The sequence below is a fragment of the Marmota flaviventris genome, chromosome 13, assembly GCF_047511675.1.
Source record: "Marmota flaviventris isolate mMarFla1 chromosome 13, mMarFla1.hap1, whole genome shotgun sequence".
Taxonomy (NCBI): Eukaryota; Metazoa; Chordata; class Mammalia; order Rodentia; family Sciuridae; genus Marmota; species Marmota flaviventris.
This window is the reverse complement of record NC_092510.1, coordinates 29,360,270-29,375,825: the sequence shown is the minus strand read 5'-3', so window position 1 is coordinate 29,375,825 and position 15,556 is coordinate 29,360,270.

Here is a 15,556-nt window from a genome sequence, read left to right as displayed (position 1 = left end):
TACAGATGTAATTCCATGCTAAATACCCCTAGGTTCAATCCCCTGTATCAGAAAAAAATCACTTGCTCCATAGTTTTACAGTTTCCAGAACTGCTGGGATATATGGTGCAATGCAGATTCCTAATCCTATGTGAATTTTTTTCTTCCTAAAAATGTTTAGGATTTGTTCCTCACTCACAGTTTCAGAACATCTGCCTTAGTGTTATTTTTTTCCTTTATTAGTCTAGGTACTTGGTGGACTCTTTCAAGCAAATCTTACCAGGAATTTTTTCTTATGTTGTTTTTTCTTTCTTTGACTTCTATTATATTTTTTGTTTTTCTTTTTTGTACTAGGGATTGAACCCAGGGGCACTTAACCTCAGAGTCACATCCCCAGCCTTTTGTATTTTTTATTTTGAGACAGGGTCTCAAGTTGCTTGGGGCCTAACTAAGTTGCTGAGGCTGGTTTTGAACTTGAGATCCTCCTGCTTCAGCCTCCCAAGTCACTGGGATTACAGGTGCACCAATGAGCCTGGCATTGATGTTCTATTTTTCAAGTTTTTGTTCAGTCTTCCCTCTTTTCTTGTTTCTGCTTTCTAGGAGAATTGCTTGACTGTACATTCCTACCATTTCACAAAAAATCTTTGTGTTGTAATTGTATTTTTAATTACTTGAAGCTCTTTCTTTTGTCTGACAAGTCCTTTATAAAAATACCATTCTTGTTCTTTTTTAAATGAATGCAATAACATTTAATTTTCCCTCTGATGACAATGCAGTTATTTTTTACTTTAAACATTTTCCCCATTTCCTGCATTATTTGTTTTCTCCAAATTTCCTTTTCATTTCATTTTCCTCTGCCTTTCACGTTGGAGATCTTATTCATTTGCTTCTGATGATTCCTGTCTGTCCGCTCACATTAATAGTGATGGCAAAGCTCATTAAGAGCCACTGTATAGTAATATTGTTCACCAATAGTCCTCCTAGGACAATCATGATTATTCATCTTTTTGGCTAGAAATATTCACATGTTAATCTTTTATCTTCTTTATTCTGAGGTGGTTCAATTTTAGGGAATATTCTCCAGTTCACTACTCGAGGGATAAAGACTGAACTGCTGGAATTTTGAAACTGGCCAGAGAAAGTCTTGGGTAGGTCTCTCTCATCAGTGTATAGACTCTCAAATGAGCTCTTGCTTTGGGTTCAGCGCCTCTTTGGGCATGGTATCCTTATTGCTGCGGCTCTTTATTCATTTTTCTCAGGAAATCTCCTCCAGAGATTGTAGGGCTATTCATCTATCAACGAGGAGGAATAACATGGGTTTTATTGCTTCTTACATTGATTTCCAAATAATCTCTTTGTCTTCAACCTGTTGTCTCACCAATGTCTTCTACTTAACCAGTTGTGTTATTCAGCTTTTGTGGCTATGACCAAAATACCCAACAAGAACAGCTTAGAGAGCCAAAAGTGTATTTTACTTTGTGTTTATGGTTTCAGAGGTCTCAGTCTGTTGTTGGCCAACTCCATTGCTCTGAGCCTCAGGTGAGGAAGAACATCAAGCTGTTTTGCTTAGGGCATCTAGGAATGAGGGAGAGAGGGTGGAGAAGAATGAGAGGGAGGGAGGGAGGGAGGGAGGGAGGGGGAGAGAGAGAGAGAGAGAGAGAGAGAGAGAGAGAGAGAGAGAATATTGATTGAGAGAAGCCAAGGACAAGATATAGCCCAAGGCTCTACCCCCAATAACCTTCTTCTTTCAGTCACGCCCTATCTGCCTACAGTTACCATCTAGTAGTTCCAGCTATCAGTGGATTAATCCAATAAGTGCATTAGTCCACTGATGAGGATAGAACCCTAATAATTTCCTAAAAGCCCTACCTCTGAACCTTGCTGTATTAGGGACCATATTTTTGAAATATGGAGGGACATTCCAGATCCAATCCAAAACACCAGGTGTCTATTAATTCTTAATACCTGTATGTATTATGTTGGCTTATTTCCTGGAGGAATGACTATTCACAGTCCATTATCTTTCCATTTTAACATATTGTGGCTCTGGGTTGTATATTTCTTCTGGTTTTATTCACAATGATGTCTTGGGTGTTAATTGTGAGCACAGAAAGGGAATATTTACTATTCTTAATTTATCTAAAGTAGTCCACTCTCAAATCATTATTCTTTAAAATAAAAGCATAAAGAGAAGTTTTGTTCATGAATTTGTTAGTTATATTTACTGGGGATATTAGCCTGTGCTTCTCTTTAATTATGAGATATGTATTTTCAGTTGAAAATAAGAAATAACAGGATGCCAAAAGCTGGTTTTGCTAAAGTAGCTATGGTTATATAAACATTGGAAATTTTTTTCCTGAGATCATTCTTAATATAGTAACATAACTTAAATGAACAATTATATCAGTAACTAAAAATTGAAATTAATTAGTCATTTAAAGTTTATGTATTAAGTTATAGGCTTTGAGACTAAAGAAAAGATTGACTGAATCCTTTTAAAAGAAAAAATCCAGAAGTTTTTACCCAGTCAAAACTTTACATTCCCTCCCCCCAAAGTCAAGGGGAGTTTCTCTTTGCAGACAGTTCTCAGTATGTGGGTTCCTCTACCCCTCTTCAATACCATTGTAACCAGATGGCATTGACCTTGATACTGGTGAATATATTTTAATGACAGGAATTGCAGTTATATAACTCGTAAGTCCAAGAAATACTGCATTTAAACTGTTTTTTTTTTCCTGGAAATCAACTTGATTTTGGATGGAGGCCCAACCTAAAGGTGTGCAATTCAATCTCACTAAATCTTGAGCCCTCCAATGCTGCGATCTTAGGTAGTTTTGATTTTGTCAAGCCTTCTTCTTTTTTCTTTCTTTCTTTCTCTCTCTCTCTCTTTCTTTCTTTCTAATACATGACAGCGGAATGCATTACAATTCTTATTACACATATAGAGCACAATTTTTCATATCTTTGTATATAAAGTATGTTCCTGCCAATTCATGTCTTTATACATTGCCGCAGCCCGGCTGGCTGGGCAAAATAACCGGGGGGGGGGGTGACGAACAACTTGTGTATGTTGATACAGCAGGAGTGGGAGCTGTTTATTGTAGGACAGGAGCGGTATTTATACATTCCACACAGCTTATCTAATTAACAAACTAGATACATCAGTCAACCAATAAGGAATATCCACACTTAATGGCTCGCTGGCGTTACTTCACAAACCACTCCCTCTGGCATTTTGACAGGTGCCATCCAGACTTGTTTACAGACTCTAACATTTCTCTGGCAAAATGCCAGGCGCCATCCTGACTTGTTTACAGACTCTAACAATACATGTACTTTTTTTGTATTACAATTTTTATTACACATATATACCCCAATTTTTCATATCTCTGTTAGCAAGCCTTTTTATGTGTGGTTCCCTATGAGGACATCATTATTCAGGACCACATTGTCCAGATCTCTTCAGATCTGGTGGGCCTAATATTTTTGGATTATACTTGGCACATTGTATGGTAAATGTTATGGTTTAGATATGAGGTGTCCCTCCAAAGCTCATGTGTGAGACAATGCAGGAAAATTTAGTGGTGAAATGATTGGGTTATGAAAGCCTTAACCTAATCAGTACATTAATCTGATGATAGGGATTAACTGGGTGGTAACTGTAAGCAGGTAAGGTGTGGCTAGAGGAAGTGGGTCATTGGGTACAAGGCTTTGGGGTATATATTTTGTTTCTGGTGAGCCAAGTCTCTCTGCTTCCTGATTGTAATGTTCCAAACTGCTTTCTTCCTCCACACTCTTCCACCTTGATGTTCTGCCTCACCTTGGGCCCAGGGCAATGAAGTCAGCCAGATCAATGGACTAAGACCTCTGAAGCTGTGAACCCCCAGATAACTGTTTTCTTCTCTAAAATAGTTCTTGTTAGGACTTTTGGTCACAGTAATTAAGAAGATGACTAAACGGTAAGTCGGGGTGTCTCCAGCCTAGAAGATTTGTCTTTGTTATGTTTCACAAGGGTCTTTCTTGGCAGGATGGCTACCTCCTGACCATGCCAAAGAGAAGAAGCTACATGTCTTCTGCTCTCTAGATTTACAGACCTCTCATTCTCCGACTTTCATCCCTCTAATCCTTTTTTTTCCCCTATAGGGTCTTAGGTCTTTGGAAATAAAAGCTAGGAAAGGAGTTATACATAGAAAACTTTTTATTTCTAGTCTAGTGGACATATGAACTTATATCTTCTTGAATGGAAAGGAGAAAAACCATGAGAAAATAGAATCAAAGAATTTTTTCCTGCCAATTTAAGAGCACTTACATGTGCAAGTGCATTAAGTGCATTAAGAGAAGAAATCTTAGAAATGACCGAGTCCAAGCTTCTCAGTTTTCACATGAGGGATCACAGGGCCTGAGAGGTCAATGACCTGACGAAGACCACATAGACAACCCTTTTGTTAATCAGAACACTGAGTCATATTAGTGAAGATTTTAGACTACACTCAAAGGGCAACTTGAAGTTGCTTGGATCTGACTTTCTGTGTTGGCAGGTAATATTTGAAACTAAGGGTTTGTTCTACATAGTGCCTAAAACACTTTCAATTACTACCAAACAACAGAATATTAGTGTTTTCTTGTGTTGGGGATTTGAGAAGAGCAAATTTGGTATAGATCTGATTTTGATGGTATTCTTTTCTGACTCTATGAGTATGCAATTTATTTGAAAATAGAAGATAATTCTATAATCAGCTTCCCTCATGGAGTGGATGAAAGGCATTAGGTCTAAGGACCATCTGACCCTAAATTAGCTCCACCATTGGGGGTTAGCAATGATGGTAGAATGTGATGGACATCATTATCCAAAGTACATGTATGAAGACATGAATTGGTGTGAACATACTTTATATACAAACAGAGATAAGAAAAATTGTTCTCTATATGTGTAATAAGAATTGTAATTATTCCACTGTCATGTATTTAAAAAATAAAAGCAATTAAAAAAAGAATTAGCTCCACCATTTATTAAAGACATTATTAAAGAAAATAATTCTGGACTTCTATGGTCTTAAATACCTTCACATGTAAAATGAGTTTAATGATACCCTTGCCTACTCACCTCCTGGCATTATTATGAAAATTACGTGAAACAAAATATCATTAATGAATGTATCCAATAAATATTTATCCCACACCTATTGGGTCTTGGAACATGCTAGGCACAGCCAACATAGGGGTGAGCAGAGCTATCTCTACATTTACCCATATAAAACCAGTGATCACAAAAACAAATCTATAATAACTAATCGTATGAAGTCCTCCAATAGAAAAGTAACTGCTGTAGAAAAGTAGAATGATGGCAAGGCTCCATGAGGAATCACATTTATACTGAGGTCCGAAAGGTGAGTAGTCACTAGAGACTAGTGGGAAGAGCATTCCAGGCAAGGCCAAGGATAGGTGCAAAGGCCCTGAGTAGAGCCCTGACATTGTCTAGTCAGGGGTCAGATCAAGCTGGTTCAGCACGTAAAAGTTCTTTGTAAGCTTGTTAAGAATTAGATGTTAGAGTTAGTGAGGCTTCAAATGGGTCTGCAAGCATCATAGACATATTTCAGATCTTAGGGTAGTCATTATCAGTGCTCAGAGTCTTTGGTTCACTCACAGTATCAAATAGTGGCTGAGCATGTGGGATTTAGAAGCAATGGCCTGTATTTGAATCCTGCCTCTGACATCCTAGCTTTGTGATCTCAGGTGACTACTTAACATCTCTGAACCTCTGTTTCCTCATCTATAAAATGGGGACAATAATGACATCTACTCAGACCTGTGAATTAAATGAGTCAATATATGAAAATTACTTTAAGAGAGACTGGAGGGTACAAAGCACTTGGCTCGTGATTGTTATGATTACTTGTATTTTGGGGATATTACTAAGGTCAACTGTAGTCTTTCAGAAAAATGGGGAAAGTGATTTTATTTGTTTAAAAATATGTTTTCCATAACCATAGCATCCTTGGGGCATGGAGAGAAGAGCTAAGTCCAGACCAGAAGTCCTGGCATGGGGCTGGGGGTGTGACTCAGTGGTGTACTGAGTGTGTGTGCATGGCCCTGGGTTCAGTCCCCAGCACCAACAAATAAATAAATAGAAAGAGAGAGAGAAATAAAAAGAAGGAAACAAAGCAAGAGTCTTGCCTTTATGATTATCCTCTAAATCTCAGTTTTTCCATCCTTAATTTGCAAGAACGCTTCTTCTCCACTGCTATTTTTAGCATGCTTGTTCTCCACATCACTTTCTAATAGTTGTATTAACATGTAGAAATAGGTTTCCTGTGGAATCTGAAAAGATTTCCATCCCTTAACTAGGTGTAAGTACTAGTAAACATAGTACTAGTGGCTTACTAGTACTATGTTAGAATCTTGTTTTTTCCTCCAAAATTCATGGGTTGGAACATTGTCTCTAGAATGATGGAATTGAGAGAGTGCAGGACCTTTAAGAGGTGGGGCCTAGTGAGGGGGCGGTCCTTAGGTCAGACCTAGAAAAAGAAAGTTTCAATTAATAATTGAAAACCTCTTAACAAAGAAAATTCCCGTAGTAGATGATATCAATGGAACTGTCTACCCAAGTGAATGGATCACCATACATTTTAAGAATGATTAATATAAATCCTTCTACACTCTTAAACAACAACAAAAACCCAAAAAACCAACCAACCAACCAACCAAACAAACAAACAAACAACAACAACAAAAAAAAAAACCAGAAGAGGAACACTTCCTAACTCATTCTATGAAGCCAGTACTATCCTGATAGCTTAGCTGAATTCATTCCGGAGGTGGTGCATTTGCTCTCCACTGGTCTAGAAAGTACTTCTAGTTTGGAAGAACTGGAAAAAGAAGTGAAGAATCATGTTACATTAACAAAGACTTTTTATTTCTCATTAGAAAACTCGGTTCTGTCATCCTGTTTCTGCCTTTGTTTCACAGTCCCACTTTATTCCACAACCCAGATCCTTTTTTTTCTGTCTCGTATTTAGATTCTGCCTAATTGCATGATTTCACTTTCCCTTGTGATAAAGTCTAACACTCATACAGAATTGGAAATGAGAATGGTGATTGTTTCCTTATTAATTATTGCCTTTTGCTGTGTCCTGTGTTAATTGGTAGCATCTCCACGCTGCCTGTTTCCTTCCTATGTGTTAGATTGCAACAACTTGGCGTCTGGGATCTCAAATGTGACCCATCTGTGGGGGAATTGTATCACAGCAGGGAATAATTTAAATATCTAGAGATGAATTTTTATGACTTGAAAGGGAAGGGAGTCCAAGGGAAAAAAAGGTAGAGAAATAATGTTTTACCAAATGCTCCCTGTAATGTTGCTTCCTCTAATCCATGCTTTTCTGAGAAGTAGCAGAAATTATTTCTATTTTAGAGAAGAGGAGTGAGGGCCTCATTAGTAGAGTGTCCTTTATATGGAGTCATGCAGACAGCCTAGGGGAGGACTGGAATTGAACCTGGTCTTTTTACAACTGAATGTACCCAGAAGAAACTAGACTTTGATTGTTTATTATCTTCTCCTTGGCTTTCATTTTAGTGATGTTGCCTGTGTGATGGTGTTAGAAATAAATAAGGACTGTGGGTGGGGGTATCAAGTTCAGAATACTCTGGTGCTGATGTGTGCTATTACAAGTGATTCATAGACAGTGATATGAAACATTGGCACCAGGGAGTTTGTGCCTGATGCATGGGGCTCCAGAGGGTTTCTGTTGGCATAATTTGACTCCCTGGAGTTTTCATTGGACACCAGGGAGTTTGTGCCTGATGCATGGAGCTCAGAGAAAGAACTGAAAGTACCAATCAATCTGTGAATGTATAGGTCTTTTGATGTGAGTGACAACCCAGACTTCTCAGACTGTGTTATGATCATGACTCTTGATCAAATTGATTAGCGACAGTTATTCTACACAGGAGGATGGTTGCAATACATCTTCAATCTGATGGACAGGTAGGGAAGAATGGGGTGCCTCATATCCTCCTCCTATTTTAGACACAAAGCCCAGGATTGTTAATCCTTGAGGCAGGTGACAGAGATAGCAGAGACAGCTGTAGATACAGAGCATTAGGGGGAACACATGTGGCAGATTGAGCTGGTTTAGTAAAGTAATATTCAGAGAGGATTGTTCATTTGAACTGGAATGAGTCTTGGATATTACTTTACAAGGGGGAAAACTGAGGCCCAGACTAGTTAAGTGACACGTCCAAGGTCACAAACAAATTAATGGCAACACATAACCTGCAATCTAAGCTTATTTCTCCTTTGATGGTGTGCTTTCCTCCACAAAAGACTTAAGCACTGACTCTCAACTTTGTCTTGCTTATTGGAAAGCCCTGGAGAGCTTTGACAATGCGGATGCCTGGGTTCTACCCCGCAAGGGTTCTGATTTACTTGGTGTGCAGCATGGTCTGGTGCATTAGGTGTTTTAAAAGCTCCCCAGCTGATTCTAGTATGCATTAAAGTTCGAGAACTTTAGACCATTGATTCTCAACCCTGGCACACATTAAAATTACCATGGGAGTTTTTGAAAGTATATGAACCTGAAATTCCACTCCAACGCAATCTCACCAGAATATCTGAAAAGGAGATTAAAGAGGATGGAGGAAGAAGTCTCTTCTGATGGAAACTGTTCTCTTTTATTCTCTTTTGATCAGCAGGTCTTCACTTCTGAAGTTATGGTTATTCCTCTACACTAGAACTGTCGTAACTATGTGATGTGGATTCTCTAAAAAAAAAAAAAAGAGCAAGACTGCTTAATTTCAATTACAAATTATCTTTTTCCTAGATTTCATATCAGTGATGTTATGATTTGTGTGGACCATTAGAAACTAATGGGCAAGGAAGATGGAGGACAGAGTATCTCCACCCTAGAGGATCCTCAAGGGTGTTAAGTCCACATTAGGTGCCACTGCCTTGATCTCAGACTTCTCAGCCTCCAGAACTGTGAGAGAATGATTCTATTCTTTGTAAATTACCTAGTCTCAGGTATCCTGTTTTAGCAGCACAAATGAACTAAGACACTGTTCATTGCAATTCAGAATAATTCGGAAAAATTTTAACCAACGGGACCTTATCCCATAACTATTCTTATTTAATTGGTCAGATGCAGGGCTTAGGCATTTTAAAAAGGTTCTCCAGGTGCAATTAGGAATAGAAAAAGCATTAAGGTCTGCTGAGTGCTAGGCACCTCCGCTGTACACTTGGGGCTTGAGTGATTATGCCTTTATCCACTCGCTGGGCATGGAAAGGTTTCTTTGCTGTTCTTGAGCCTCTGGTCGGAGGGAAGTTATTCAGTGTTCTATCAGCAGGTGGCCATAGAGTCATTCTGCTCATTGCTCTTTGGTCTCCTTTAGTCAGGGTTGGAAATAATGTGTTCTCTGTTCACATTTGCCTATGCTGGCCTTCAGGGCCTTTGACCATCACATATTTTGTGTTTCACCCAAAATGGTCATGTTGCATGCGAGTAAGAAACCAAAATCCTTTTAGTAGCAGAGGGAACCTGTAGGGAATAAGAGGCAGTATGTCAGGGAGGATCCAGGGGGAGATAGGAAGCCGTATGTTTGATCTTTACTCTTGGATGAGAATCTGACTTCAGCCTTCCAGTTTGCCGCTTTTCTACCTTTTATAAAGGTGGTTGAGAAAACCTAAGTGTTCAGGTCAAGTCTTGATCTTCCTGGATCTGGAAAACAAATGGAAGTGTGGTTCTTAAGAATTCCACTGGAAGGGCATTGTGCAAATATGAAGTCAAATGGAGAGGGGAGAAAAATTTCAGGGAAGCCTCCTCTGACTTTCCACCTGCCTAGTAGTATACAAAATGCAAATGGAGATTGGGAGCTGGCAAGCCTTTGCTCAGTCACCTTTAATACCTCACATCTCCTTGGGATAGGCGCCCCTCTTCTGAGTCCTGACTCCTCTATTCAGCTGAGTTAAGCACTATTTCTCTCCTCTGTGTTCCCCAGGGGCTTTGTTGCCCCTTTTAGGAGCATCATACCTTGCCTTCTTCCCTTTCTCCCCGGTGAGGTTGTCATGAACCTGCTCACTCATTTCCTTGACTTTGTACCTAATGCAGTACTTCTGTGCCATAATTTTGATCTGGAATAAGAGGCCCATGTGCTAATGGCTTGGTCCTCAGCTTGGCACTATTGGGAGGTGGTATGACCTTTAAGAGGTGGGGCCTAGCAGAAGGAAGTTAGGTCATTGGGGCATGCCTTTGAAGGGGATATTGGGACTGTGACTCCATCCCGTCTCTCTCTTTGCTTCCTGGTTGCCATTAGGTGAACAGGCCTCCTCCACCACCAGCTCCCATCATGATACACTGAGCTGCCACAGGCCCAAACAACCCAACCAAGTGACCATGAACTGAAACCTCTGAAACCATGAGCAAAAGTAAACCTTTCCTCTTATTAAGGTGGTTATCTCGGGTACTGCCACAGTGATGAAAATCTAACATATCCTCCATAGCTTCTGCTCACAGAATTAAAAAAAAATGATGAAAAAGGCTCTCTGATTTCTTTCTCATCTTCTTAGTTTGGATGTTTAATGGTATTTCCTCCTCTGGGTTCCCTGAGTTAAAGTTAAAATAAAAAGATTGTTGTGGAAGGTAGCTGCAGCAGTGGAAGAGGCTCAAACTAATGAATTCCTCCATGTTCAAATGTCCAGGTGGTCAGCAGAGCTGTAGAGCTGAGGGTCCAATGGTGGAGCCCAGCTCTGTCACTGTCCTCACCTCAGTGTCTTTCAAAGACCTAAAATGTGGACTGTGGAAGGAGGAACCAATTGAGGTGGGTCAAAGAAATAGAAATTCTCACCATGTGGACAGAGACAGAGGAACTCACCTCTATCAGTGTCGGGCACTTAGCAGACATGCAGTGAATATTTGCTGGGTGAACTTGTCTGATATAACCTAAGGCACCAGTTCACAAAGACTTCAAGTAGCTTCTAATGTGCAGCTTGGCTCCATTTCAGTTGCCTTCCTTGCATGACGGAGATACTATTAAGTTGAGACGATTCATTAGTCATTGCCAGAACAGTTTTATTGGGATGATTATTACCGTGTATTTAACTTCTCGGATCCCCATAGCATTTTATTGCTGATTATTGTTCCACTAATCCATTCAATGGTGATGGAGTTGTATTCCGTTTTAGCAAGGGCCAATCTATTCAGCTAACTGCATGCCCAATGAGCCCCCAGTTAAAATCCCCACAGAGATGCTCCCAGATTATATCAGGACCTTCAATTATGTGCTGTTAATAGAGATCACACAGATTTTCCTTTGACATTTTCACTTGACAAGTATTATAGACATCTGTGATTACCATTGTGTAGAAAACTTAGTAGAGCAGGTATAATTAAGATAGCTTTCAAGGGACCAGCATCCAGAAAATTACTGACTTCTTTACAAGAGAAAGAAAAATTGACTGACAGGTTTCTAGGACTCTCATGTGTACATGTATACCCAACAGAAACCAATTAAATCGAGTATTCTTTTGTATTGATTCCTTGAAAGAGCACTATAAATTTTAATCTAAAAATGCACTCATATATAGAGAAGGAAAGCAAATATATATGAGATAAATATAATTGTAAACCAAGAGTTTGGGTCTTTGTGAAGTGTTACATATGCTTCTCAATCAAATTAGATTTTTTGATATAGATGGTAAAATAGTGTGATGTTTTCAGGCTGCTTTAGCAACAACAGAAATATTTTCTTTACCTTTCCTATTAATATGGCATTATGTAAAAATGTGGATGTGTAACCAATGTGATTCTGCAATCTGTATTTGGGGTAAAAATGGGAGTTCATAACCCACTTGAATCTAATGTATGAAATATGATATGTCAAGAGCTTTGTAATGTTTTGAACAACCAATAAAAAAAAGAAATATTTTCTTTGAGGGAGGTAATGGAAGGCTCTATGGTACCCCAAAATATAAGATATAAGAACCCCATAAGAACAGAACTCTCACTTGAATCCAGAGCTCATTCTTTCCATATTCCCACTTTGTAACTTCTTTCCCCCCACATCCTGTCTAGGCAGAAGCATCTTTCTGGAACTTGTAGGTTCTGCACAGTTTGAAACTATTGGTCTATTGAGTAGAGTTCACCGAAAAATTCTCTAGAGTGAAAACAGACCTTCTTTTCTTTCCAGAAAAAACAGCTGGGAAAATAAACCTCCAGCCATCCCTTCTGCCCCTGACTTTGCTTTATTCAATAGCAGAGGTAATAACAGATAGATATTTTAAAACATTCCATGTATTTAATCTTTAGTTCTGATGCTAAGGGAGGTCCTCAGGAAATGTGTTGCTGGTTCTTGTGAAAATCCTGGTAGACCACAGGTAGAAAGTGTAAATGTGGGCATCAGAACTCGTTATTAATCCAATGTGCAAGAACAATTCAACACATTCAAAAATAGAAGACAGCATAGTAATTACCTTGCCACAAGACATCCTTGCTAAGTGTTTTAGAAGAAAGGATTAATTCCAACATCTAAGAACATATTTCACAGGTGGGAATTAGTCAACAAATAGTTGAAGCTTAAATTAAGAATAATTTATATGATCCCTGAGTTTTAGATTCTGAGGCAGATACTATATACAATTCAATCTTATATCACAACTGAGCAGAGAAGTCACATTTTGTGAATTTATATGGTAGATAGGCCACTGAAAGAGAATTCCCATTATGGGGCTACAGACTTGCCTTGGCATAAATGAGTTGATATGATATTAAAGCCCAGAAAAGCTCAATTACTGGCCCAGATTCCTAATCTAGAAAATTAGGGGTTTCAACTTGTTGTTCTAAGGTCTGTTTTACCTGGAGCCTTCCACAGGCATCCATGATCTACGCTGTTGTTGATGTGCCTATAATGCCCATGGGTGAACTCAGCTGGAGACACCAACCTGTGACTTGTGGCCTACCTCGTTCCAACCTTCCATTCTGGTCATTAGACTCCTTCTGGCCATATCAACCTAAGTGGTGCTTTGCAAACTCTTTTCTCATGTGAAATTTTGTTTGGTACAAAAGCAGATTTCTGTGCTCTGGCTGATGGCCCTCAGCAGATCATTTATTGTTCTGCATTTTAGGTTTGGTGATTAGCAACTGTATTCCTGTTAAGCAGCCCGCAGTTGGAGTCTGCACATTGAAATGGATTATTGACTCTTCTGCTGGCTAGGAATCTCTATCTTTGTGGCATGATTTATATCTTCAAAAATATAAATTATTATAAAAATAAAACAAATTACATTTTGTACTTTTTCACTCCATAATTAAAACATTTAAAATAGCTGGTTAGATTGTAGTGTTTTCATCCACAGTTTCTTACTAAGATATAGGTCACTTTTTTTCTTAAGTCTTCTGGACTCAGAACCTCCTGTATTAGGTCTGCATTTCTACCTTATAGCAAATGCATTTATTTTTGTTTTGTTTCTTTCTATTTGAAATGTTACTTTTCTGCACCCAAACTCTTAAAAGGAACATAGGTCCAACTACAGGCACTAGATTGAGGGATTTTTTGTGAATGGCATGAATCTAATTGTAAAGGTCTCCTTCAGGGGTTGAATTTAAACTTCAGTGTCAACAAAAATCAACAAAGATGTTTGTCAAATATAACGTTGGAGCCTGTTACCTAAAGGTTTTGATTCAATAGATCTAGAGCATGTCCCCGGAATCTGCATTTTGATCAAAACCACAGGGCATTCTGATGCACGAGAACATGGTGCAGGGCTGTTGATGTCATTTAATCGTTCCATTGAGGCTAGGGGGTGAGGACGCAAACTATATGCTACCATGTGGCTCAATTCCCTGCCTTTGTCCTTTTGAAGATGTAGATTACATTCATGTTTCTCTTAGGCCAGATAGTTTTTTGGCCACCAGAGTCCTTACTTCTAGAAGCTACTTCTTCTTCCTAGGTGATTTCTAAATATGCTAAATTTTGAGAACCATTTCTGGAAGGAACTATCGCAATTAGATTTAAACTTAAAAAAAGAGAGATCCAACATGGCGGCGGGCACGGAGGTATCAAGTCTCTGACCTCTTCAGCTGCTCGGGCATAGGGAGTCTTAAATCGTCTAAATGCTGTTTGCTCAGGATCACTAGGCATTGCTGAGCTAACGTGGATCTGGGGCGAATAGCCTGTTCCTCTCAGAACATACACCGAGCCAGTAACGGCCGAATTCAGGCTCCCGTTCGCCTGTGTCTCGTAGACGAACTGCTCTGGCTCAGTGCTAAAAAAGAAAGACCCGTGGAATCCTGTGGAGGTAAATACCAACCGAGCCTTCATAGGCAGTGGCAACAGGATTGAGATGGGGCTTAGGAGGGCCGGTCAGGACCCACTGTTGCTTTGGTCACCCAGCAAAGGGAACGAAATGCTGCCATTCGCATGGGATACCAACATGGCGGAGAACTGATGTCACCAGAATGCGGCGGAGGAGATAACTTCATTGAAACCAGCGGTGGCAGGTGTGTACCCCCTAGCTCCCGCCTCCACACAGCGGGGAAACCTCAAGGGCCCCTCCCAGCTCTCCCGTGAGTGCGATAATCAGACCGAGGGAATCAGGAGTGGAGCAGGACCTGCGGCGTGGGACCCCCGGTTACCGCTCCCACCAGCGCAGACAACTGAGGTCTCTTGCACCAGCTCCTGGGGGCGAGGCTACCGGAGGGCAAGCAAAATACAGCGAGGGCTCTCAGTCCCAAGCTCCACAACCTTAGGGGCTGAGGGATTGGCAAGCAGGGAGAGTGTACCCAGTTGTTCAAGAAAATAGGGCTCCTGTGAGCAGCAGACCTGGCGCGTAACCAGTATTGTGGTGAGCGTCACCTTTGAACAGGGCCAGTGAAGAGGTGATTAGACACAAGAAACGGCCCGAGGCACTCAGGAGTGGAGACCCGCCCAGTCGGGGAGGAGGAGCTGCTGCACAGTGATTGGTTCCCGTGCACTGAGAGGAGAAGCTTGGCCTGGTGGGCACAGCTCCACCTACTGGAAGAGAAGTTAATCGAACTCTAAGACTGCATTTTAAATTTTTTTTTAATTTTAATTTTTTTTGTTTTTTAATTTTTTAAAATATTTTTTGAATTTTTTTTATTTTTTAATTTTCACTTTTTTTGATTATTTTTAAATTTTTTTTTATTTTCTATTTTTTTCTTTTGTCTTTTCATTTTTTTTCAGTTTCCTTATTCCCCTTTTCTTGAATTCTATCTGTTTACCCTCATTCTCTTTAGTGACGTCTTCCCTTCCCTTCTAATACCTTTCCTCCCAAGCAATACGACGCTGTTTATGTGTAATTTACTAAATATGTATAGGTCAATGTTCTGAGACGTTATATAGTGCTACCAAGACCTTAACTTCCCCCAAATACTCCAGACCATTCTCCTGTTAATATCCCTCGTCAGTAGAGCAACCTTACAAGTTTGCCAAGAGATACCAACCTCAATACCATCACATCATTCGACCTAAATATAAGTCCCAAGACCAAACCGCAGACTGCTATATGCCATCAGAATCCATACACAGTTTAGGAAATGAATGAATCTACACTAAAGTGCAACAAAAC